This window comes from Drosophila innubila, assembly GCF_004354385.1.
Source record: "Drosophila innubila isolate TH190305 chromosome 3R unlocalized genomic scaffold, UK_Dinn_1.0 2_E_3R, whole genome shotgun sequence".
Classification (NCBI taxonomy): domain Eukaryota; kingdom Metazoa; phylum Arthropoda; class Insecta; order Diptera; family Drosophilidae; genus Drosophila; species Drosophila innubila.
Genome location: NW_022995380.1, coordinates 6,387,093 through 6,411,597, shown reverse-complemented (window position 1 = coordinate 6,411,597; position 24,505 = coordinate 6,387,093). Strand labels below are relative to the sequence as shown.

Here is a 24,505-nt window from a genome sequence, read left to right as displayed (position 1 = left end):
ATACTTTAAAACTGAAGAAGGGACAAAATGTCACGATAATCTTTTGTACTTCATTAAAACCTGTTATTCTTCCCTTTCATTTTCTGTTTGATGAACAAATCTAAAACACGTTAGAGTAAGGTAGTTAATAATTTCGCGTACACTCAGAAAAATAATCAAGATTTCCGTACTTAAACAGGCCATTTTAAAGTAAAAACGATCTCAAAAGCTGTCTAAGTTCGGAATTTCTAAAGTTGAGAACAAAAATCTTATTTCAAGTTCGGTTTTCGCTTGTACGGAAATCTTAAAATGAGTTTTTTTGGAGAAACTTTAAGTACGTTTTGGGTTTAATTCAAGTCTGAAAAAATTTAAAACATACTACTTTAAGTACACAAAAGTCTTGATCTATACCCAAAATGTACTTGTTTCTAATACAAAACATTGTCATAGTTAATTAACTTTAATCTTAAAACATACACTAGTATGTGTACTAAAATTATTCAAAATACCAAAACTAAATACCATTTAATAATGGTGTATTTTCTTGGTTAGCGACCTTTCGGAGTAGGTGCTAATTTTATCAGCGATTCAACCTTAACCTTAAGATGCGGCAATGAAAAAAAATATATAAATTTTTAACTTCCTTTCAATCTTGAAGAAAACTATTGTATGTTAAGTACAAAAAAATCTTTAACTAGTTTAGTACAAATAACTCTGTTGTTTCTAGAGGTATCTCAACGAGACTCACGGATTATATATATTCCACGGTCTTATATATTCTGACTAAGTTTGGATAAGATCGGACTACTATTTCGGATAGCTGCCATAGGAATGTGAAGTCAAAATTCTAAAATTAAGATCGATTCATACTTAATTCAACATTTTTAGTACATGGCAATCTTATAGTTTTAGGAACAAAACGGTGTAAATTCAAGTACGGTCGTACCTAATTATAGGATGGCATATTTGTTTCTGAATGTATCTACTGTTGCCATCCAATTGCATCTCATGTTAGTCATACATATATGATGAGAATGATTTTATCTATCTATCCGTAACTATCTTACTTATTCCTAGACACACACACTCACACATACACTTGCACACACTCGTCCTTTGCTGTACTCTATGGAAACATGTCCCTGAGCGCACAGAAAGAAGTGGCAAAAACAACAATGGAGAATCATGTACATAACATGGCCAAAAGTGATTTCAAGTGTATGATGTTCTCCGCCTCCCTTCCACCCTTCGCTAGGGGCCAGGGGCGTACATCTGCGCAAAAATCCATGTCAGCTTTTTGGGACATAGTAATGAAATGAAAAGTTAAACAACGTTGCGCTACAAAACATATTCAACAAATTAAAGCAAATGAAAATGGAATTGCAAATGCAACCAGCCATCTGCACTCCACTATTCCCCTTTTAAACAGCACTCATAAGTCAAGCTTTTGGACTGATGACTCGCTCATTTCATTTACCTATGTTGGTGAAAGTGGTGCCTTTTGTTGATGCAGGCGTTTTGGATGTTTGCCAAACGGAAGTCAGACAGGCAAACAACTGCAGCACTAAATCCATATATGTACTCGAGTACGTGGTATATATATAGACCTTTTAGGCATACAAATATGACAGAATGGTTGGCATGGTTACAAAAAAATAAAACATTGATTGATTATTTAGGAGCACCAGCTCAGGGAAGCAGCGTCACTTCATTCCAATTAGAGACCAATTCATTATTTTGCCAGCTTAATCAATTGGCAATGACAGTAAACGAAAAATGCTTGATAATAAGCCCATTGAAAAACCATAAAATGTCGTCACATAATCATGTTAGGTCATAAAACCAACAAGCAGCAAATCAAAAAAATAAAAGTAAAAGAAAGTCGAGATATCCCAATCCTCTATCACTCTTCCTCTCTGCTTGTTGCCACAAAATGCAATTTAGAGAAATACAAAAAATAAAATGTATGTGACTTAGGGGAGCAATCAGCATCGAAGCAGCTCCACACATGCGTGTGTGTGCGTGTGTGCGAATGCCGCTTAACAATAAAAGCAGCAGCCATATTGGAAAGCATACAAACGTTTTTCGCTGTCCGCTGCCCGTTATCCTTCTCAACCCCTCGACCAATGCCTGCTGCCGTCAGCACATTTAAATTCATTTGGTGAAACAATTTCAAAAAGGCAAAACACACAGAGCAATACACACAACACAGCAGGAGGCAGAAGACAGAAGGCAGAAGACAGAAGACAGGACTCAGATACAGATAGAAAACTGTAGCATACTTATGAGCACCACACACCTTGTGCCTTATTGTGGACCCAAAGCATTTTATTGCTCCCTCTATGGCAAGCGAATAACGAACTTAGATCAGTTGGTTGACTGGTTTTCTCTGTTTGTTGCTTCGTTGCTCTTTTTCGGATGGCTAAAAGTTTTATTACCGCTTCGTTCCTTGCTCTCTGCAACGGGCTCGTTATGTGTTTATTCAATTTGTCCGTAGTCGCAAAAGCTGATGCTCTTTGGCTGCCGTTCCTGTTGCTTTTCTGGCGCCCACTTTGAGCCGTTTTTTATGACAGCATAGCATATAACTTGATCATCCTAAAGGCACGTTTGGCAAATGAACATCGTATGTGCCAGAGTGCTGCAGAATCAAATCAAAATTCACTAGGAGAGGGACTCTTTTAATTTTGCTGACTCTGCAAGGGATGCAAAATGGCTTAGAGCCGCATCGAGACTAGAAGCGAATCTGATGTACTTGTATATAATCTCTGATATTTTGTGTTCGATTGCATCCAAGTCATCTCTTTCAAATGGAGCGTATTTTTACGTTGCAGCCCTGAACCACAATCAACCCTAGTCTATCCGCTTGTCTTTAGCCCATTATCTCAGACAGCCACTTACTGGAAAGGACGACGACAATTGCTCGAGACACCGACTTCATGAGCTTATTAAGCTATTGCCCTGCGTGCTTGAAAACATGATTTTGCTTTTGCTTTAAGAGTAAGACATTATGAATGACAACCATATCGTAAATGTTTATGCTGTGACTGTGGCTGTGACTGTGACTCTATCTCCATTGTAGCAATTGAAATAAGTTACTTCAGTTACCGCAAACAACGTTGACACACGGCTGTCGCATAGTCATCGAGTTTGACAGGAATAAGCAAAGAATTCCGTATATTTGTTGGCATCCGTCGGTCTGTCTATCTAGCTGTCTGTTGCCACAGTTTGTTTTTGTTGGGCACGATGATGGTATGGCTAAATTATCTGCGAGTGTCCGAGGTCAGCATTGAAGGCATAGAGTAGATTCCGTGAACGGTATCAAGGCATCTATTTAAAGCATAAACTAGTAGGAAAGTAAAATTGTTTCTTTAATAACTTCCGAGTTTATTATCCTATTATGATAAAGTTATCTGGAAAAATCGGCATTTATACTTTTTTGTTATTTTTTTAAAGGGCAAAAATTATAAGTCAAACAGAAGCCAACGTACCAAGCTTAGAGGCAACAGCTCCTTCTGTTTTTGAGTTTAAGGAGTATTGACTCGGTTATTAATGCTGATCAAGAATAAATAAACTTTATTTATAGACTTAATAGACACTTGATACTTCTTAAACAGAGAGTCTAAGAAGGGATGGAGCAACTCAATAAAACTGATTTGAATCAAGAATTTATATTGTCAGCTTGGCAGTGTCCACATGCAATACACACAAAGGTAATCAAATTTAAGCTCAAGTTGGTGGTGAACTGGCACGTTAATTGCACACTTGGTGCACATTAAGCAGCTTACCCGTACTTATAATCGATAAACCTCATAAACGTCAGCTACTCGTAGATGTTGCCAGTGTTGCGGTCTGAGCTGCTTGCGGGGTTTGTTACGGGCAACACCTGCAGCAGGCAGACTTTGCCTCGCCAAACCACAAAGCAACACTTGAACATGTGGCAGCACACACACACACACCCACACATACATACACATACACATGCAAAGGCACACACATTTTAATGGATGCTGGTTTGTATGACTTATTCCAGTTGGTCAATGCGATAAACGATATTTGTCTAGTCTGCTGTCAGGTTGTCAGGCAGCCTGCCTGAAATTAATGTTATTTAACTGCTAATTAAATATGTGCATTAATTACACAATAATGTTCAGGCGCAGACATTGAGGGCGAGTAGAAGTGACTAGCATTCAAATGAAATTTCAATTATATAATATGCCATTTAAGTGCACAGTTTGCATTCATGTTCAACTGATTCATGAGTGACATTGTCTTCGTTTGAGAAAGAGAGAATAGAAGATATATATATATATATATATATATAAATATATGTATATATACATATAAACTGGCAGCACTACTCAAATAAGTTGGCTCTGAGGTATTTGGCGCGACACTCTAAGGACATCAGCATCATCAAGAGGCTCGCGGAATGACAGTACAACAATAAAATGGTCAGAGGGATGTGAAAAGCAAAGGAATGTGTCACTGCCAGCTGTGGGCGGTCAATGTGGAGGAAGAGCACTTGAGCAAAGTTTCTTGGCAGCCGCAATTCAGTTAGCAAAAAGCATTGCCTACTTTTGTGCGCATGTTATTTGTGTGTAAGTGAGACACATTTATACGTATGTATATGTGCCTACGTGTGACTATGTGAGCTAAATGTCAGTGTTTATGTGCTGCCACAGACACACACACACACACACACTCACGCATACTCACGCACCTTCAGCTTCCTTCTGCATATGTATGAAATTTCACGCTTCGCTTGTGACTGTGAGACACACACGCAAATATACAGAGACAGATACGCCTTGGAGAGAAGTGTTAGCTCGATGTAGTGTGTATATAGAGCTATTACCATATTTCATGCTCTACACAAGCCTATTTCACTTGTCAGTGCCGATTTTTGCTGTTGCAGTAAGTTAGATGTTCCCAATAAAAGGACGACGGCATATTCAGTCGTGACTGACAAACTCACTGAGTGGACTGACAGACAGACTGACAGATTGACGTAGATACAGAGAGACAGACGCTTGCAACAGCTATCTATTGTATCAATATGCTTATTGTGCCTTCTGTCAATCAAAGTGGCATTTGCATTTGTTCGCCTGACTGCGGCTAATTGTGGCCCAAACCAATACACACCGGACCCAGGCCTTAAAATGAGCTCGAACCCAAATCGGGACCCAGCTTCGGACACCTAAATCCATTTGCTGCTACAAAATCCCAAAAGGTAGAGAAATACGCTTTTTTGTTTAAGCCAAAAATCAAATATGCGTCGGCATGTGCAAGCCCCCTTGACAATAGCCACAGTTTTGGTCAAGCCGTGTTTGCATAATTTTAAAGTTTGAAGCGGATTTCAGTTATACGCCACACTGGAGCCGGAAACTATGGCTTTAAAGTTATGAATAATTTAATTTTCCAACTGCATGTAAATTGATAAAGAAGCTTTTTGAACATTAATTAATACATATAAAGGCATTGCTTTCCTGATCAATGCGTCAAGTATTCATCCCAACGAGCACGCATTAAGCTGATTGCTAAATAAAATTGCGTTGGGAACCACTGTACAATTTTCAATTTCAGATTATGCAGCGGCAACAGCAGCTGCAGCAACAAACTAAAAGTATTTCAAATCATTCCACATCAACATTTGCGCAGCCCCATCTCCCGCACACACACACACACACACACACACACACACACACTCTAATATATATGCATGTATCCTTGTATAAGCCAGACCAGAGTCGGCCCATTTGACTGCTGAGTTGGAACTCTGACTGTCGACTGTCGACTACCAACTGTCGACTGACGGTCGTATGGCTGAAAAGTAGATCAAGGCGAGTTTTAGCAAAAGGCAACAAAAACAACATCTCGCACAACGGCAACAGAAATCAGAGGTCCAACTTGAACATAGCAAACTTCAGCTTATGCTCATTGGGGGACGTTGCTTGGGATTCGGATTGGAATTGGGGTTGAGCTTGTAGGTTGTTGCCGCCGATGGAACCTCGGTATTTATTACAGGGGCTTGCCTGATTTTTCTTGGTTTATTTTCTGTTTTTTGTTGTTTGTTTTTTTTTTTGGTTTATTTTGCAATCAGAACAGGCGAGGCAATTTTGCAGGTTTTATGAGGCGATCGTTGGGACTTGGCTTTGACTCTTTTGTGGGGTTGAATGTAGGTATCATTTCCGGTTTATCAAACGGGTTGCTCGTTGACAAATATGCGGCGTTTTGGGCTCTTGGAATGCGGTCAGTGTAACAGCTAACAACACATTTAGCATTTCAAATGGCAGACGCCAAAGTCGGCAATGTGGCCAAGTTTACAAGTTGCATATATTTTCTTGGCACAACTTTGGCAATAAATTTCGGAGTCTAGGTCTAACAAAAAGTTTTGGGCTTCCAGCCCATTGTGCGACTTGGCCCAAAAGTCCCTGTCGCTCTTTTTTCAGGCTCAGCGAATTAACAAAGAAATTTAAAGTCACAAAACTTAAATTTACCCGGTTTACACATACACAGACAGTAACACAGACAATTACAGATTATGGCCATGTGTTCGGTGTCCTTTCTATTTTTGCTGTTTATTGTCACGTTAATGGCAATTTTCGTACATAAAGTTTTATTTTCGTTTCGGTTTCAATTTCGATTTCTGTACGTTTCATTTAGCGTGGCACTTGCCACTTTTTGCGCCCCATCGGCTACATAAAAATTGCTAGTATCTGTGTCTCTGCATGTGTGTGTATATGTGTGTGTGTGGCCTGTTCGTGTCACTGAACGGTAAATTCAAATTAACATTTAATTTATCGCTGTCACCGTTATGGCTGTCGGCTGTCATGCTACCCTTGATGTCAGTTTGTTTGTTGGACGCCGTTCTGAGAATTTATTGAGGAAACCCGTTCCTTAAACGTTGCCAGTCAGCCTTGCGCTCATATTCGGCAGCCGTTAACAAGAAGAACCACAATAAAATACAAAACCAAAAAAATAAATAAATAAAAGAACATGCGACGACACGAAAATGTTGCCAATTTACATTGGGCGACACCTGTCAGTTGCAATTGAATTGCGATATGAAGAGAGAGTAATTTTAATCTGATTTCTGATTGCATCAAAATCATAAATAATAGAGGTGTGCTGCATAAGGTAACAGTACCAATTTTTTTTCAGTGTACATTCAAAATTAGTTATCTGTAATCTCACAATGACCTTAACTGTGAATATTCCTCATATCACGAGCACACGGTGCGGCTACGTGACATTTTTGCCACTACCATTTGTCAACTAAACTGAGTCGTAGCAGAAGCAGAGGCAGAGGCTGAGGCTGAGGCAGCCGTTACAGTGCCTTACAGAAAAGTCTACCAAGCTGAGTTATTTAATGGGCATCTAAGGCCTGCTCACAAAAGTTTTTCATTAAAGTAACAAATTTTCATTTTAATTAGACTCAAACGAGGCTAAGTACTCACAGAGTACAGAGAACGCGTAAGATTGAAGCCACGCCCACTGAGTGCGGTGCCCTGCGGTAGTCGCGAATTTGTTTTTGTGGCAGGAGAGATTGGGTGCCACAAGCATAAAATGTTGTCGAGCACGCCGTGTCGCACATAAAAGTGTGCAGCAGCCGAAACGTGGAGCGACAACATTTCGCATTCAGCAACACCTACGAGTACGACAGGTATGAATGTGTATCTGTGAGATACTCAGATACATTCACAGGCACATTCAGGTACATTCACATTTTGCAGTTTTACGGTTAGTGTTGCAATTTATGCACAAAAAGATGTAGTCCAAACAACGTAGCGATGCAGACTTGGCTTTTCTTTTTGTATTCGTTTACCAGAGGGAAAGCAACAGAAACAGAGAATCAAGTGAGAGAGTGAGAGAGGGAGATCATGAAAGACACATTTGCATTCAATTTTAGTGAAAAGCATTGCACATTCAATGGTTTTTTTTTTTGCCGCTGCTGCAGTTGTGACTCTGCTTTTCATTGCGAGACTTTAAAATGTGACTGTTGCTCGTATCTTGAACATGGCCAACAAAACTGGCCAACGAGTGCAGTTTGCCTCAGCTGCAGAGACATGAAAAGCCTCACATTTAAGCCACATTGTCATTGCATAGATTAAAGAAAAGTAAAATTTATTTTCAAATAAATTTTTTTTTAACTACAACTGAATGAAATATTGTATAATCTAAGCTTTAAGTCTAATATATTTGACCAGATTATGTTTCCTGTTATTCATAGAGGCAGATAACACGTGTCAAATATTTCCCAAGGCATTTCCTGAGATATATTCTATTGTCATTTAAATGGAAATATATGCACTAAAACCAAAAAACAATCAAGTTTGTCTGACAAACATGCAATTAGATTCTCATGTGTGAACTCGGACTTTTCTCATTTGGATAAAAAATTAATTTCACAGATTATTTACTGATCATCTATTTAAAGATTGGGGGTTGTGAGCTTAGCGAAATAATAAAATGCCTCTAATCGTTTGCGATTAAATAATTTATCTTTTGTTATATATTTGTAGCTCAACTTTTAGCTTTGTTTGTTACTTACAAATTTTTAATGTGTATTTATAAACTCATCAAATATATCTACTCTTACAGTATAATTCAGCAGTTGTTATTTAGAAACAATTGCATTGTCTTTTATTAAACACAATATAAACAGATTAAATGGTAATAAGCTTATGAGAATAGACGCAATTGTTAATCACTTCTCGTCGGAAGCTGCGTTTAACCAGTAACATTATAGAATCTTTGGGATTTAATATTTAAGAGACAACCAGAAAACCTTGCCGGCATTCCATGAGTTGGAAGTTGGCTCAAATATTTTCAGCCGAGCACTTGGCGGTTTTAAGTTGAAGTTGAAATAGAAAGCGCGTGAAATATGCCAGCAAACCTCAAATGACAGACAATGCTTTCAATTGCAGCTGGTTGTTGTTGTTCTCGTTGAGGTTTTTGTCTGTGGTCTTAAATGTCGTGGGTGTTGGTAGTAAGAGACGTTAATGCTTAAGCTGACGCAAATGGCGTTTGAGCTGACGGCGAAACAGACACGCCGCAGGTGATAAAAGAAAATAAAAACAAGCGTTCAACTTGTCAACAGCAAAGAGAAAGGAAAGACACTGGATTATTTCACATAAAAGAGAGCCTTGTTACCTGGATAAATTTGTGTTTGCCTTTCATTATTGTTGTACAACTGCAGCATTATCTGCCGTGATAATTATAAATGTTTTCAATCCATTTACAAAGCTGTCAGAGAATTTCCTCGAAATTATTGCAAATAAATAGCTCAAACGGGTTGCATCAGGCACCAACAACAAATAATTTAACATCGCAGGCACAAGCGGTCAACCGACAAAATTGTCAATTTTGATGTTTTCGTGCATCGAAAAACATTTGGCCAAAAATAGCGAACGTTAATTAAAGAACCACAAAGCTGTCTGTGGGATAATTTTATGTGACATAACATTTTAGTTTATGATGATAGAAACTAGAGGTAGCACTTGTGACATGTCGACTTTTGTATGCCCTACACGCAATTTGTTTTAAATAACAGCTTCTATGTATATCTAATGAAGTACATAAACAGAAGGAAATCGAGAGTCAATCGAGTACAGGGTATCTAACAATCGAGCAATCATGTCTTCTGCATATAAAACTTAAAGTGCTTAACGACTTAATTCTTATTGGTATTCAACAAGCTAATTAAAGAGATTTATTCAGCTTATTAAGTTATTTTCCTATTCTTTTATTTGAAAATAAGAATGATAAGTATTCGTATAAAATATTTCGAGTCCCCTGAAACGCAGAGCCAAACCACTTTCTGAACTAAATTTACCATATTTCTATATACATATATGTAATTTGGCATACTTATATTTACGCGCCCGCGGGCATCACTTTGGTCGTGCAATAAATTGTGTGCGGTTTTTAATTTTAGCTATCTTTTAGATCAATTTGGCCTTAAATCCCGAACGTTAAGTTTCGGCAGGGGGACTGACATTATTTATTGATTTTTGTTTTCGGCACATAGCTGTTGGCGGCCACCTCGCGTATGCGTAATATGTAATCGTAACATGTGTAGGAATTGTGTTAATTACACAATGCAAACCAGCCAAAGGCGGCGAATTGATTAGCCGTTCAGATACAGGTAAATGATTCACCTCTGACAAAGTACAATTCTATGATAATATCATATTATGTTTACACAAAAACTACTTTACTTGATGGCCAATAATGGAGTTCCCTTGTTTATTCTAACCAAAGCAATTCTCACGAGTTGACTGGATAGTATTTTCTAACTTTTGACTCATGACATAACTCTCTTCAATAACATTAATTATTTAGTATTTTATGCAGCTTAGAGGGGACTTTCCAAATATCATTCATTAAGTCGAAACATGCTTAAAGTTCTTACATAACGAAAAGATTCGAGTTCATTAGAAAATGTACGCTACAGAGTATATACAAGTCGAGAATTGTTTTACATCTCTGCCTGACTGAAGCACTCTTATCTATTTTGACTGCGATTGTTTATATTTTATTTCTGTTTGCGGTTTTACTTGTTAGTGGCAATCAGAGTAACCGACGAGTTTGTTTTTGTTGCTGGGTTCCTGTGTATATTAAACACTAACGTAATTGATTTATATTGACTGGCAATAAAAAGTAAAGCTCATTAAATAGAGAATGTGCGAAACATGTGAATGACATTGGTTAAAAATACAAATTACGCATTTAAATGGCAATTTTAAAATTAAATGCCTTTAATTATTTCATTTTTTCCAGCCCGTAACGAGTCCCAGTTAACATACTAAAAATTGCACAATTTTCAGAAAAGGCATGGCGTAATGCAATTTTCATTTTGCACTTTACAGCTATTGTCTATCAAACTAATTACATCATCAACAATGTTCGATGCGGACACTTGAAACTATAATCAGATTACACTGCACTCACAAATACACAGATACACACATTCTTTCACACACACATGTGGCACAAAGTGAGTGCTTGTGGCATGTGCGGTGCGTGTCGTTTTGTCACTAGTAAATGTCGGTGTTTAGGTGTTTAGGTGTTAAGGGGGCATTACCAACCCTTCCAGCTGGCGGGCAAAACATTTATGACTTGTTAGATGTGAACAAATTTCATAATTCACACTCACACTCAAGTTCATTCATTCATTAGCCTTAAGGCTCTAGCAGACATCTTAATGAGTTTTTCGTGTCAAGGGTTGACAACGGCAGCTGGTGAATCCTAGAAATTTATGTAAATTATCTATTTTGCTGATAGTTAAGACCTTTTGAAATGAATTTAAACTAGAAAATACTCAGACTCCAGGCCGTGGTAGATCTGAAATGTTTCATTCTTCAACAACTTAAGCATTTGTGAACTTTAATGAGCTTTCATTTATTCTAAGAATATCCCAACTAAAACAGCTTGTAAAACTCTTATGGGACATATCAAACGATTTGGAAGCTCGTCAGACTCGAAACCTTTCTAAATTAAACAGCAAATAAATAATTATTTATTATCTATTTTTGTTTTTTATGCTAATAACTTAGCCGTCTCTCTTTATATTTAAATAAAACATATCTTAAACGACGCTTAAATAATGCAGCTATGCAATAACAGGTTCAAACCACAGTTCAAAAATATAAAGTAAGTTTTGAAGTTAAAAAAGGTAAAAAAAAAAAAAACAATAAAAATAATTATCATTTTCTTAATTTAAAAATTGATAGCTCTAAAACTACTGGTTTGTATCTTAGAATGTGTATAAATGAATTACAGAAACATATATTAATTAATTTTCAGAAATAGTAAAGCATTTGGTTTTTGCATTCTCGAGTAATGATGATAAATGTGGTCGCACCTCAAAAAAAAATTTATGAAAAAAAAGACAAATTTTAAAAAATTCAAAAAGAAAACTCTGCCATTGAAACAAAATGGTTTTCGTCTTATGGGGCACCATATCTATCAGTTGAGAAGGAAAAAAGTCCAAATTTGTTGCCAAGTGTAATCACATATCGTGCATGACGCGTGCATTTAAACATATATTAAATGTATAATATATATTTTTATTGAGGTTAATTTGAGCGAGAGTAAACAGGAATTCAACCAGTAAAAGCTCAGAAGCTGTCAATTGATGCTCCATGGCATTGACTGTGAAAATTTGTCACGCTGATGATTAGCCAGATTTAATAGCCACACATTTGATTTGCCAGTTCTTCTCAACACATAAACCAGTTGACTCACTAGTGACGAGCACAGTTTGCGGCAGTGGAAATAACAAAGCAACAAACAAACTTAGATTCCCTCGCAAAGATGCTAGACAATAGCTCGAAGTCTCACCTGCTGATTGTAGATTGCATCAAGAATGAATAGAAACATTTAGAGTGTCGCAGCTGTGATACCCTGTAATGTGTACAGACTATATATAAGTAGAAAATGAAAATGATTAGATCCCAGAACGAACCAGCTCAACTCTCTGATGATCCCATCATGGGATCTCATGATTGGACTAGAACACCCTTTATCAGAGTATTTTTAGAATTTACTAACTATGTAACAATAACAACAATAGTGTTAATACAAATTTTATTGCACTTTGAATACGCTACGTGCTTTGTATGCTAATTACATTGCATTTTTTTCGAACGGGGCACAAAATTACGCTACAAACAATTAAGAAAGCATTCAGTCATTGGCTTGCTGGATGATAAAGTAGTTCAAAGCATACACACACACAAAAAAAAAAAACCCCGTTGAAATCACAATACGTAAGAGCCTAAAAACAAAACTTACACACACAGGCAAATCTTCAGTCAACCACAACGATACTGCTGTTGATTGTCTGTGGGAACCTAAGCAAAAAAATCCCGTTCGCATTTCATATAAATCAACGCTCAATGTCAGCCAATGTACTATTTCTAATTAGAACCGGAGACATAAAAATCACTGCAACTGCCAAGAGCAGCGACTGTCTCTCAGTTTTTCTCTCTCCCTGTCCATCACTCTCTGCCTTTTATCTCTCTGTCTGGCTCCAAAGGTTCTAATGACGTCTATGTCTAGGTTGATGTTGTCTAGGTAGTTAGGACAAGGGGTTGACTTGGTTGCGGCAACTAAATTGATTGGTTGACTGATGTGCAAAGCGGTGATTATCGTGTCGTGCTCCTGGGATTCTGACTCTCTTTCTCTCAGCAGACGGGTTGGCATGAACTGAGCAGCGCTTTGGATTGCCACGTGGGCGTTGAAATGAGATTGGGTCTGACCTAGACTGGGTGGCATCAAATTTGCATGAACAACGTCGCATCAGCAAGAACAACAACAACAGCAAAGGGTTGTCCACTAAATGATGCAAGCATTATGTGCTCATTGTTCGTTGCTCATACGCCAGATTGCACATGCCTGTCGGCATTTTGATGCAGCATCAATGTCGGAATCAGAATTGAGCGACAATCGCTGCTCATCTGAACGATAAATTTATGCCAGAAGGTGCAATTAATTCTTGACCGAACTCTGAGCGCCGCTTGTCACACTGACAAAAGCCAGTTCGAGTAATTTCCATTTCCAATTGTCAAATTGAAAGCAGAGCTCAATAAACTGGTCAATAGGATTTCGACAGAAATTCGAGCAGCCGACTGAACCGGCAGCTGACATTGTTTTTATTTGCCAAAGTGACGTAAAACGCCAACGAAAATACATTTTGGTTAATTGAAACAAAAATAATGCTGCAAGAATAACAGAACAAGAGCATCTAACTGAGGAAGCTTTTTATATTTTGTTGGGGCTATGAACTTGAGCCAATACAAAATTAAATAAAAACACTTTAACAAGCGCAACAGACCGGGCAACAACAAACCGAGCAATTAAATGAAATGAAATAAAAATATAAATACCGAACGCAAGTAAAAGCTTCTGAGTATTTTTAGTGCAGCGTCGACAGCGAAGCGAGCAGCGGCCATTTCTGGCATTTTCATGTGCAGTTTGAATCAAATAAATCATTGAAATCTTGAGGCTGCGCCATGTTGACTGAAGAATGCGCTGCAAATCGACAAAGGGAAAACCCTGGACGATACTTAAAAGAGAAAGCAATTCTCTCACAGCTGATCTGCCTGTCATTATGCATTATCATCCACACTGTATTCCATTCAATTGCAGTTGTCAGCTTAAACTGAAACTAAGCGATATAAGAATGAACCCGCACTAGAATAAGCGTGATAACATCTGAATTTCATAGCACGACAATTGAGAGCAACCCCCACAGACAGCCAGATGATAATCGAGATAACGCTGAAGCATCTTAAGATGTAGATACCCCTACCTCAACCACCACAAAAACACCCCCGCCACCGCAATAAAGTGGCAAACAAAACGCACTCGCACTTTGCATACCAAACGATACCAACTTAATATATAATTGTTTACAAAACGAGCACAAAAGAATTATTATTATTTTATATGTGAATAAGTATTAGCAAGTGTATGTGTGTGTGTACATACATATCTGCATACATATGAGCCCTGCTCGAATACTGACTGGCATCTATGAATTTCAATTACAGTACGTGCTCATGTGTGGCTCGCGTTTGGCGGACCGCACGTAGCCGCAGTCGCTGTCGCTGTCGCAGTCGCTGTCGCCGTCACAGTCGCCGTCGCCGTCGCAGACGTCAACATTTCAGCTGTCAGAGTCTGCTGATTACACATGCACTTATAAGTAGAGCGACTCTGCAATTGAAGCCGCGGCTCTTATGCTTTAGTCATAGTGCGACTGAATGCGGCTGATTTTGTGAATGAATGCGAACGAGTACTCCAGTGAGTGTGCCACTGAGTGCAGCAATGAGTGGCTAGTCGAGATACCGGGCGTTACAGTTGCTCTTCTTACTTTTGACCGGCTCGAGAGTGTTATTAAAAAGTCATAAAAGCAAATCAACAGACAATTGCCATGGCTACAGCCAACTGAAGTCATTTGGCTTTGGGAGCGTTTGATTAATTTCATTGATTGCACAGCAATTACGAACTCACACACAGACAGAACGATAAATGCGGCAACTGTTGATGCGTGGCTTAATTTATTTAATTTTTATCACCAGTTTTTGGCAACAAATATATACTTTCATAAATGCTTCTGGTCAACAAGTCGCTGCCAATGACTCATGTGGCATGTCAATTAAAATGAAATTAATTGATGAAAATTCCATCACGTCTTAATTGCATTTTCAGCCAGTCAAACGGAAAGCAGCACAAACATGGAGGCTGGAGGCATCATCAACATCAACGTTGTCGTTGCACTTGGATGCAAAATAACTCCTCAGGTTGAACCCGACTCCAAGCTAATCAAATGATAGGTTGCTCGTTCTCAATTGGTATAAATAATTTTCATTTGCAACTACAAATACGCCATCCACAATAATTTATGCCATATATATTTTATTACTTATAGAATAATAATAAATTAAATTAAATTTATGAATAGAAACTTGCAGTTAATCTTTGTATTGACTTCTTGGGCTAATATTAATAATAATAGAAATTATTTCATTTGATAATGGTACTGATTTATTTATTTAAAGTTTTGTATGCTGAAATGCAAATTTATTAAGGAAATCTATGACAACGTCAATAACAATATATACTATTTATTTCATAGATATCAATATGAAATTCAAATTTATCAATCACATCTGTTACTCGTATTTGAATATATATTTAGATTTCTTATTTTTTTTTATATTACTCAGTCAATTGAAAACAGTTTGTGGTCTGCACAAATTAACTTAAATGGAATGAAAATGAGAAAACTATTTGAATGATGTGCATGAAAATAACTGAAATATCTGCGCAAATTATGAGGTGTGCGAATTGTGTGTGTGACAGGCGTGGCAGGTGCTTAAATTACAAATCAAATATAACGACATTTCACTTAGAATACACATGTAAGTGCTGAGGGATCCATAAATTTAATGCTAGCTTCAGCTGCCACTGTGAAACTGTCAATTAAATCTAATATGTTGTAGTCGTAAAACGCACAAGTGTTTTGTCCGGCGCACCATAAACTGCAATCCCAATTACGGATGACTACGGATAACTGCGACTGTGACTACGACTATTACACGGCATATGGGCGTGGAATTGTCGTACTTATTATGTTCGAGCAAACAAAAACAAAATTTACAATAGGGGGGCTCGAAAAACTTAACTGGCTGAATAGGCGAAGCGTTACCTTGTCTTTTCTGGGAAATCCATTCAAAATTCGAATGAACCATTAATGGGCCCATAGAATAGATAATTGGCCATAAAACTCATCTGTGACTGAGCCTGGTCCGGCATATTAAAATATTCTTTTGCCGTTGCTGTTGTCATATTTATGTATGTAGATGCGTGTGTGATAGGGTTGTGTGGGTGTAAATACGGCAATGGTGCTATTTTCGCCTCTGTTGTCTAACAAGCGAAACATTTGCTGCCGAGTCGTATAAAGTTAATAAATGCTAATAATGACTTGTGTACAGGCATTTTGTCATCAATTGCGGCTTAATGAAAACAAATAAACACGAATTGGCTTAGGCATAAATGAAAGTAAAACCAACAATGTTTGAAGCATGTGAATAAATATTAAGTAAGCAAATAAGCATTCAATCAATTCTTGTTAACTCTTGAGTGAGCTACCTGAGTTCCAGATGCTGTAATAACAATAATACTTCTAATTACTCGTTTAATTGCAAAACAAAAAAATTACAATAAGATTGTATAAAATCTCACTTGTTTCACTTTAAAATAAACACATCTCTATGGAATCAAATGTGAACCATGTGAATGATTCGAAGGTCATCAAAGATGGTATTCACTTAGCACACACGACGTATGCATAATATTCAATTAATTTGATTTGTATTGTATTTAGTTGTGTTTTCTATTGTGCCATGTGTTGCTGCAGCTGCTGAGCAAAGTCAATTAAGAATTTAGTGCAGTTGAAATGTATGTTCTATAGTGTTTATTCGTTCGCCACGCTGTTTGTGCAATGAGAGGCAAATAGTAATTATTAGAGCTTCTCAGTTGACTTGTTGAACTTTGACAGCGAACTATATTACACCAATTGGTTTTCTCACAGCTGCTGCAAGCGCTTTTTTCTCTTTCTTTCTCAATCTCTCTCTTTCTCTCTCTGTTTCTCTGTTGGTAGAAGCTTAATAAAATATGAATCAGCTAACTGAAATTAAAGTCAAAGAAAGAACCAGCCTCCGTCCAGTCTGACTCCATTCGGTTGCATAGCAAACTAATTAAAAGTTGAGCGATTTTCCTCACTTCCAGATATCTTTCATTTAAGTTTTTTAATTCATTTGCATTACAGGCCTTTGCTGCAGCTTTGGCTTTAATTTTTAATTCATTTTATAGTGTTCACGATGCTACCAGCTATGTGTTTGTTTGCAATTCTCTGCTATTTTTATTTTTGATTCTGGTTTTTCTTTTGTTTTTATTAGCGTAATTCTTTGGTCCGCTTGGGTTGCCAAGTTTTTAATTTAAATGCTGCAGAGTGCTGTGGAAATTACACAGCTACATTTGCGGACTCGTGCACGACTTTTGGTCCACTTCTGCGAACGACTTTAATTAAATACAATTGCTCTGAAACCGTTCATGGAACTGAAATTAGCTTTAAGTCCATTACGCATACGAACAGTGTGCAATAATCTGTGGATCTGTTTTTAATCTGGCTTTGTGCGCAGTCACTTTGCAAGCTTTCTTTTTATTTTGTTTGCTTTTGATTGCCAAATCCTTTTGCTCCAAAGTGTTTTCAACTTGGCTTTTAAGTTATTCTTAGCTTCAACTTTGCAGCTTCAGTTTCTGAGTATTTTTTGTGGATTTTATCGACAGGCCGCAGGCAGCCCAAAAAGAATCTAAAAGCAAAGCGCATTTTCTACTCCCATGTTCAGGTGCTAAATTTACTCTGTTATTTTTCGTTTCACACTTGCCATGCCATCCCTTGCTTCATCCCATATCCTTCAGCCGTGACACCCGAAAAAACAGATTCGGTAGAGGACTTTTTAGCCGCTTGGCAGCCTTTTCGCATTTGCATACTTTTTCAACTATTTTGCATTTTCTTTTCTTTTTTTTTTTTTGTTCAATTTTTAGTGGGCCTGCTTCTGTGTTTATCTTCCATTGAGTGTTTCGAGCCTGCACTTTCAAATGGTGCTCATAAAAAGGGTTAAATGAGCAGACAATACTTGCCTTCGACAGACACTCGACTTAAACGAACAATTGGCAAAGGCAACAACTATGGGAATGTCGAAGGGTTCGAAGGAAGCATTACCACCTTTCTATTGAGGTCGTATCTTTAAGGAGAACTGGAAATTGGGCAGTATTGAGCAACGGCCCACAAACTCGACCACGGCCACTGCTATTCCATTCCACTTGATTATTATTATCTGATTAGCGCTCAATGCCAAACACAATCTGGGACAGACAAACCACAACAAAGGGATGACTGCGGTGCGACGTTGGCAACCACATTTACGAGTTCTCACTGGGTGGCATCTGTAGATACATTCGTTGTGTCTGTGTATCATTATCTATTTGTGTGTATCTGGTGCATCATACTACTTACTCACTTGTGTACTTAAACCTCGTCTGTCTACTTAGTGTTTCTACTGTCATTTACATATGTATTACAAATGTGACGATAATGAAATATACCCTTCACTAAAGTTGAAAAGAAAACTAAATCTGACGAACTTTTTTGTATAAATGCAGTTGTGCAAATATCAATATTAACAAATTAAAACTCTGAGCAAATGTACATATTAGATTTTTTTTATTCAAGCTCAGACAGATAGACAATAATTACGTACAGAATAGTTTCTTAAGTAACTGCTACCTTTACTATGCGATCGTTTTGAAGGCCAGGTAAACAACGAGCATCAATATTTGTATTACTCAAACCAATCTCAAGGTTATACAGACTCGGAGATTCTTTCACTTACTAAATACAGCTTCTATTGTAGACAAGCTCAAGTACAGAATGCGACAGTTAGAATTTTGATTGAAAATAGTTTAATTGAAGGCGATGAGGTCATGAGCTATAGCCTTTACGAACTGCCCTTTCTCAATATATATATATATTTTTTATAATAATTTTAGACTAGTTGGGAATATATATATTGATTAGTTTTCATTGATTTTAATTTGTTTCAATTGCATTTCGCGTACGCTGCAACATTATGTTATCTGAATTAAGAGGAAAACATTTTAAAAATAAAAATTGCTGGTTTAACTGTGTATGAATATTAATAAAGGAATTAATAATTACTGCACACTTGCCACAATTAATTAAGTAAGCTGTCGATTTGTAAACACATTCGAGGTAGACATGCATGCAATTAAAAAGCGAATTAAACCAATTTATTTATTTCAACTGACAATTGTTGTAGACGCAATACTCAACTGATATTATAAATAGAAAACATCTATTAGCATAATTATTATTTACTTAAGAATGCATTTGAACAGATAAAATGGCAAATAACATAAATATTTCAAATTGTAGTTGAAAAACTTTATTGTTGTGGTTTTTCTTTCCAAGTTTAAACGCTTTGACAATTTCGTATTTATTTTATGCGAAACAAAATTCAGTTGGACAAAGAGAAAAACCACGAAATTGCTTTTGCTCAAAACAAGTTTATTTAATCGATTTAATCTGCGCAAATGCTTTAGCTAAGGAGGATTTCCCGTTCCTTTTTGCCTTTTTCTCGTATTGTAGTCACTCCAATAAGCCAAATCAATGAAAGTTTTTCTAAGCAAATGCTGAACCGCCCGACACAGACATCCACTTGAAATGCTGCTCCGTTCGCCTTCAACATGTGTCAAAGTTTTCGCTTCAATGAGCTTTAAATATTTGATTTGCTTTTCACATACTACTAGAAACCCACACGCACACACATAGACATAGCCACACACATACAAGCTGACATTTGTGTGCGTCGCAAGTTTTCCCTCACTATGTTGGGTAAAGGGACTGTCTTTCAATTCGATTTTGTGGTTTCCTGCTGTGTAATCTGAAACAACACCACAACATGCTCATATACATATACCCATTCATATATATGTGTATATACAATGCCTGCGGTTTCGTCTATCTCATAATTGTCATTGACAAGTTTGGAAAATGCTGTAACAAAAATGTTGGCAAATTTTTCACACATTGTGCATTATATAGGGAAAGATGAAAGACAAGGAAAGAGAGATAGAAGGAGAGCAGGACAACAGCTCATTGGTTGGGGTGTTGTAGGTGCGGCTGTTTTTGATATGCTGAACAGCCAACAGTTGGACAGCCAGGCTGACAGGCAATTAAAAACATTAGAAAAGCTGGCCCCGAAAAGAGCAGCACTGACGTCGGCCAATAAATCAGCGCAGGCCGACAAGACAAGGACATCAAACAGACGGACAGACGGACAGACGAGCAGACGAACAGACGGAAGGACGGAATTGGCTGCGGGCAATGTAAAGAGTGTGAAATGAAAATTAAAGCAAAGCGTGCGGCATGCAGCAAAGTATAACGCGAAACAAGGACAGAGACAGGGACAGGGACAGGGGCAGGGACAGGGTCAGAATGAAACAACGGCATATAAAATTCAATTAGATTTCTATATATATATTTTTTTTTTTGTATTGCGCTTCGCTTTGTCGTTCTCTTATCGCTTGCAGCTTTTCTAATCAAGCGCATTTCCTAATGCCGCTCCAGCGTATCTAGAAGTTGTTTCCCACTGTCTGCCCCGCTCCTTTGTCCGCTTGCCATCCCAAAGGCCATGAAATCAAGTGGAAGGCAAAGCGTTCGTCCTGGCGCAAAATTTTCACGCTGCTTCATTTGTTCAACAACGACCGTTCGTTTGTGCTGCTGCTTGTGCTTTTGGTCTTGTGGTTTCTCGACAATTTTCTGCCTTACTACACACTCGAAGGTTGGCTTTGACACGACCCACAACATCGACGGCCGCGTTTTGTGTCTACGGCGGGGCATCGCTTTGAGAACGTACTCGTAAATTACATTGCAAATTCCTGCCCCATTGATGTTGATTGAGCAAGAAAATGCCGACAACGCCCTAGACGCATTCCCACTTTCATTCCCCTACCACACGTCCTCACCATCGTATTCCAAGCATCCCAGCTTGTATTTTAAAGCGTTGTTCAGCACTTGTCGCCACCGCCTTTCCTATGCTCTGCTCCCGCCCTTCTTCCTGCTCCCGCTCCTGCTCCTGCTCTCTCGCTCGGGGCATGCATGGGCGGTTTTGCGGTTAGGTTTCGCTTTAACTTGGATCTGCGATACACGCTACACACACCTCGTCTTCGTATGCCAATAGCGACCGCCCATTATCGCTGCCGGCGACTCAAAGTATCATAATTAATGAGTCCGCCCCTGTGGCCTGGTTTGTTTACACGCATCGAGCATGGGCGTGGCACAGCATACTCGTTATCTCGCTTAAATTGCATTTGCAATAAAACTTTACCAGCTGCTTCACCGAAGAGCAATTCGCAAAATGCAAATGCAATGCAGAAAATCAATTGCATTAATGACGCTTATTTAGTCAGCACTTTGTGCTTCCGTTTCCGTTCTGTCAAAATATTTGAATTATTGTATCGGCTGCATTTGTTTACTTAATATTTAATGACTTTAAAGCAGAGTACACATTTTTATTTTAATCCATACAGTTTAAGCTAATTTATTTCATAATAAATCTTTTCTTTTAAGATTGTAAATGCTTCAAACTGTAAATTAAGCCCGGAAATTTGCTGTTCAAATGTCTTAATGACTCTCCCAAGTCTCTGACTCAACTACACTACAAAATTATTCAACTGATAAGAATTTGACTCATATAAGCATTATAATAATGCTCTCCTAAACTATTCACTTCTATAAGAAACTCGATAAACTGTTTAGCTCATTTAGATATTCCTAATATGTCGATAATCAACAGATTATCTCTGATTAAAGTATTTATAAATATCTTAAAAAAATATCTTGAATTTTTGTGAATCAAGTACGAAATGTGAAACTCCCAGAAATTCTGTCAATATATTTTATATCTTATTTCCAATTTGTTGACTTTTAATCAATCGATCATAAGTGTTTATAATTTTAGTTGATGAAATCTTTTCAATATCAATATTCGTATTTGCTAATCACTGTCAATTTGCCCGTAACCAAATTGCCAATAATTTATAAAATACAATATTATTTTAATCTTAAGTATCTATGTAATATAGACACTGGTTTATTAAATTTATGACACATAAGTAAGCAAAGGTCAGTATATGATATTGTGATAATATGTATAATATAATGCTATTCATTTCGACTCACCATTTAATTATATATTATCGATGAATGCATCAAGTTTCTGGCAAGCTGCTCATGAAAGTTGTTGAAAGCCAAGTCAAGAGCCGACAAATCATTTGAGTGCCACAATATTTACCCAAAAGCCCATTTGAGATGCCAAAGCCGAAAAACCTATTATGGAATTGTGTTCAACTCACACACACACACTCACACTTAGATGCAAGCTCAGAGAAATTCTGAACAAAATTTGCATTTTAAATCTAGAGAGTTTTGATAGCGTTTGAAAGCGCAGACGCTGTCAGATTGAAATGCAAATCGAATAAATAGAAAATAAATAGAAGGCATAAGTAAACAAAGTAGAGTCTCAGACGAGACAAGAGTCTTTAAAGGGAACTACAGTTACTCAGACTATGAATGGTATCCTGTGTGTGTGTGTGCGTGTGTGTGGCTTCAAGTGTGACCCCCAGGCAAAGAAGACAGAGGCAAAGCAGAGCAGGCGGAATCGCTGACGCTGCGTGCTGAGCAGCTTAAGTCGTTATGCGACAACAATTTTAACAGCACTGCTAGTGGCAATGCCTCTGTTTCTGCCTCTGCCACTGCCACTGCCACAGACGCCAACACAGTCGCTGCTTGGCTGAGCAGCGGCAATATCAACACTTCCGCTTTGTCGTTTAGTCGAAGCAACTTTGATTGCATCGCCCGTGGCGTTTGGCATTACAAATGTGTGCAGAGCAATGTGACTTGGCTTATAACTAGACCAGCCCATACTCTACGAGTAGGGCCTGAGTGCCTCGTTCACGGCTTCTTGGCTTTATGACTTGACTGCTTTAAGGCTAAGTGTAGCCTTCCCTGATTTCTTGCCATTCAGTTTGTGCACAAAATTCAGCTTGACATTAGTTGATGTTATCTGGAGCTGGTGTTAATTACAAGTTGCTCATCACGAAGGTTGTTTGTGGCATTTGCACAATGCACTCGTTGCAAATAACTGTCACAATGGCGATAATGCCTTTTGTTGCATATTAGTTTGCATATTTTGATCGTCCGTACGTGCGGCAAGTGCCGTTTCTTTTGATATTTACGCGACAAAATTTATAACACATTTTATTGCGAAAATTATTATACAAAATTATACAAAACTAAATGGGCAAAAATGCAATAGCACAAAACACAACAAAAATGAACCAAAACCACAATCATACAAAATTTCTCGTGCATACACATGTACATTTGTATGCAATGCATTTGTATGCATGTTTGTTTCTATCGTGTGTACAACAAATGACAGACAATTTCTGTGTAATACTTGTACTTTATGTCATTTCATTTCTATTCTCTTTTTTTGTTCCGTGTTGTTTTGTTTTATGAAGGCTGCTTGCGGCAGCTGCTCAACGGCTGTTTTCATTTCATTTTATTTTTCGTTTAGTTGCACTGTTGTACTCGTAAAAGTATTTTCTTATTGCATTTTGAGAATTGGCGCGACGCGAATTGCATTTCATGGCCCTGCAGCGGAAGCGGAACGCGCGTTGACCGTCGGCAGCGTCGACAACGCTGCGTATACGCAATGGCACGCGCGCGCGAATATATTCGTATCTCGCGTGAGTGTATGATTTACCGTTGTGAGCAATCAATGTGCTTGTAATCTCTGCAAACAATATGCATTAATTTCCTCCGTTGCTCCTATTCTCGTTGTTGTTGTAGTTGCTGTAGTTCTTGTTGTTGCTGTTGCTGATGATGTTTGCTGTTGCTGCTGCTAATGATGCTGCTGATGCTGCTGCCGCTGTCGCGCGCCCAATTCCTCTCAACATACGATTGCGAATGAGAACGTCAATTCGACAACGACAACGACGTGGCAACGCCGCAGACGGTTAACAGACGAATGAATTGCCGAATTTGTGTGAGCGCCTCACGAAGCCCGATACAGTGTCAGTCGCGCTCAGAATGTGCACAGAATGAAACGAACTGAATTCCGACGCCATTGCCGACGCCAACGACACTGACGACGCTGACGACGACGCCAGCGGCAGCGCCAACGCCGCCTTCGCTGAGAGTCGCTCAGCGTGGCGCGCAGGTTGCACTCAAAGCGGACGCTCAGTCACTCGACAGAGTGCTGTTAACGTTTAACAGTGCTCAGCATGTAAATCGTTTACAATTACATGCTGTTAATTGCCGCCTGTCTGTTGTGCGTTATCTGTCTAATATTGCGCATTCGACACG

At 38.1% G+C, this 24,505-nt stretch overlaps 1 protein-coding gene across 1 annotated transcript in view; it reads right to left on the bottom strand.

Moving 5' to 3' along the window:
- Nucleotides 1-24,228, bottom strand: part of LOC117789740 (octopamine receptor beta-2R) — a 44,103-nt gene extending 19,875 nt beyond the window's left edge. The window contains exon 1 of the mRNA XM_034628856.1: nucleotides 23,904-24,228. The gene's annotated coding sequence lies outside the window, so the exon portion shown is untranslated. The remainder of the gene's footprint in view (nucleotides 1-23,903) is intronic.
- Nucleotides 24,229-24,505: the final 277 nt, after the last annotated feature.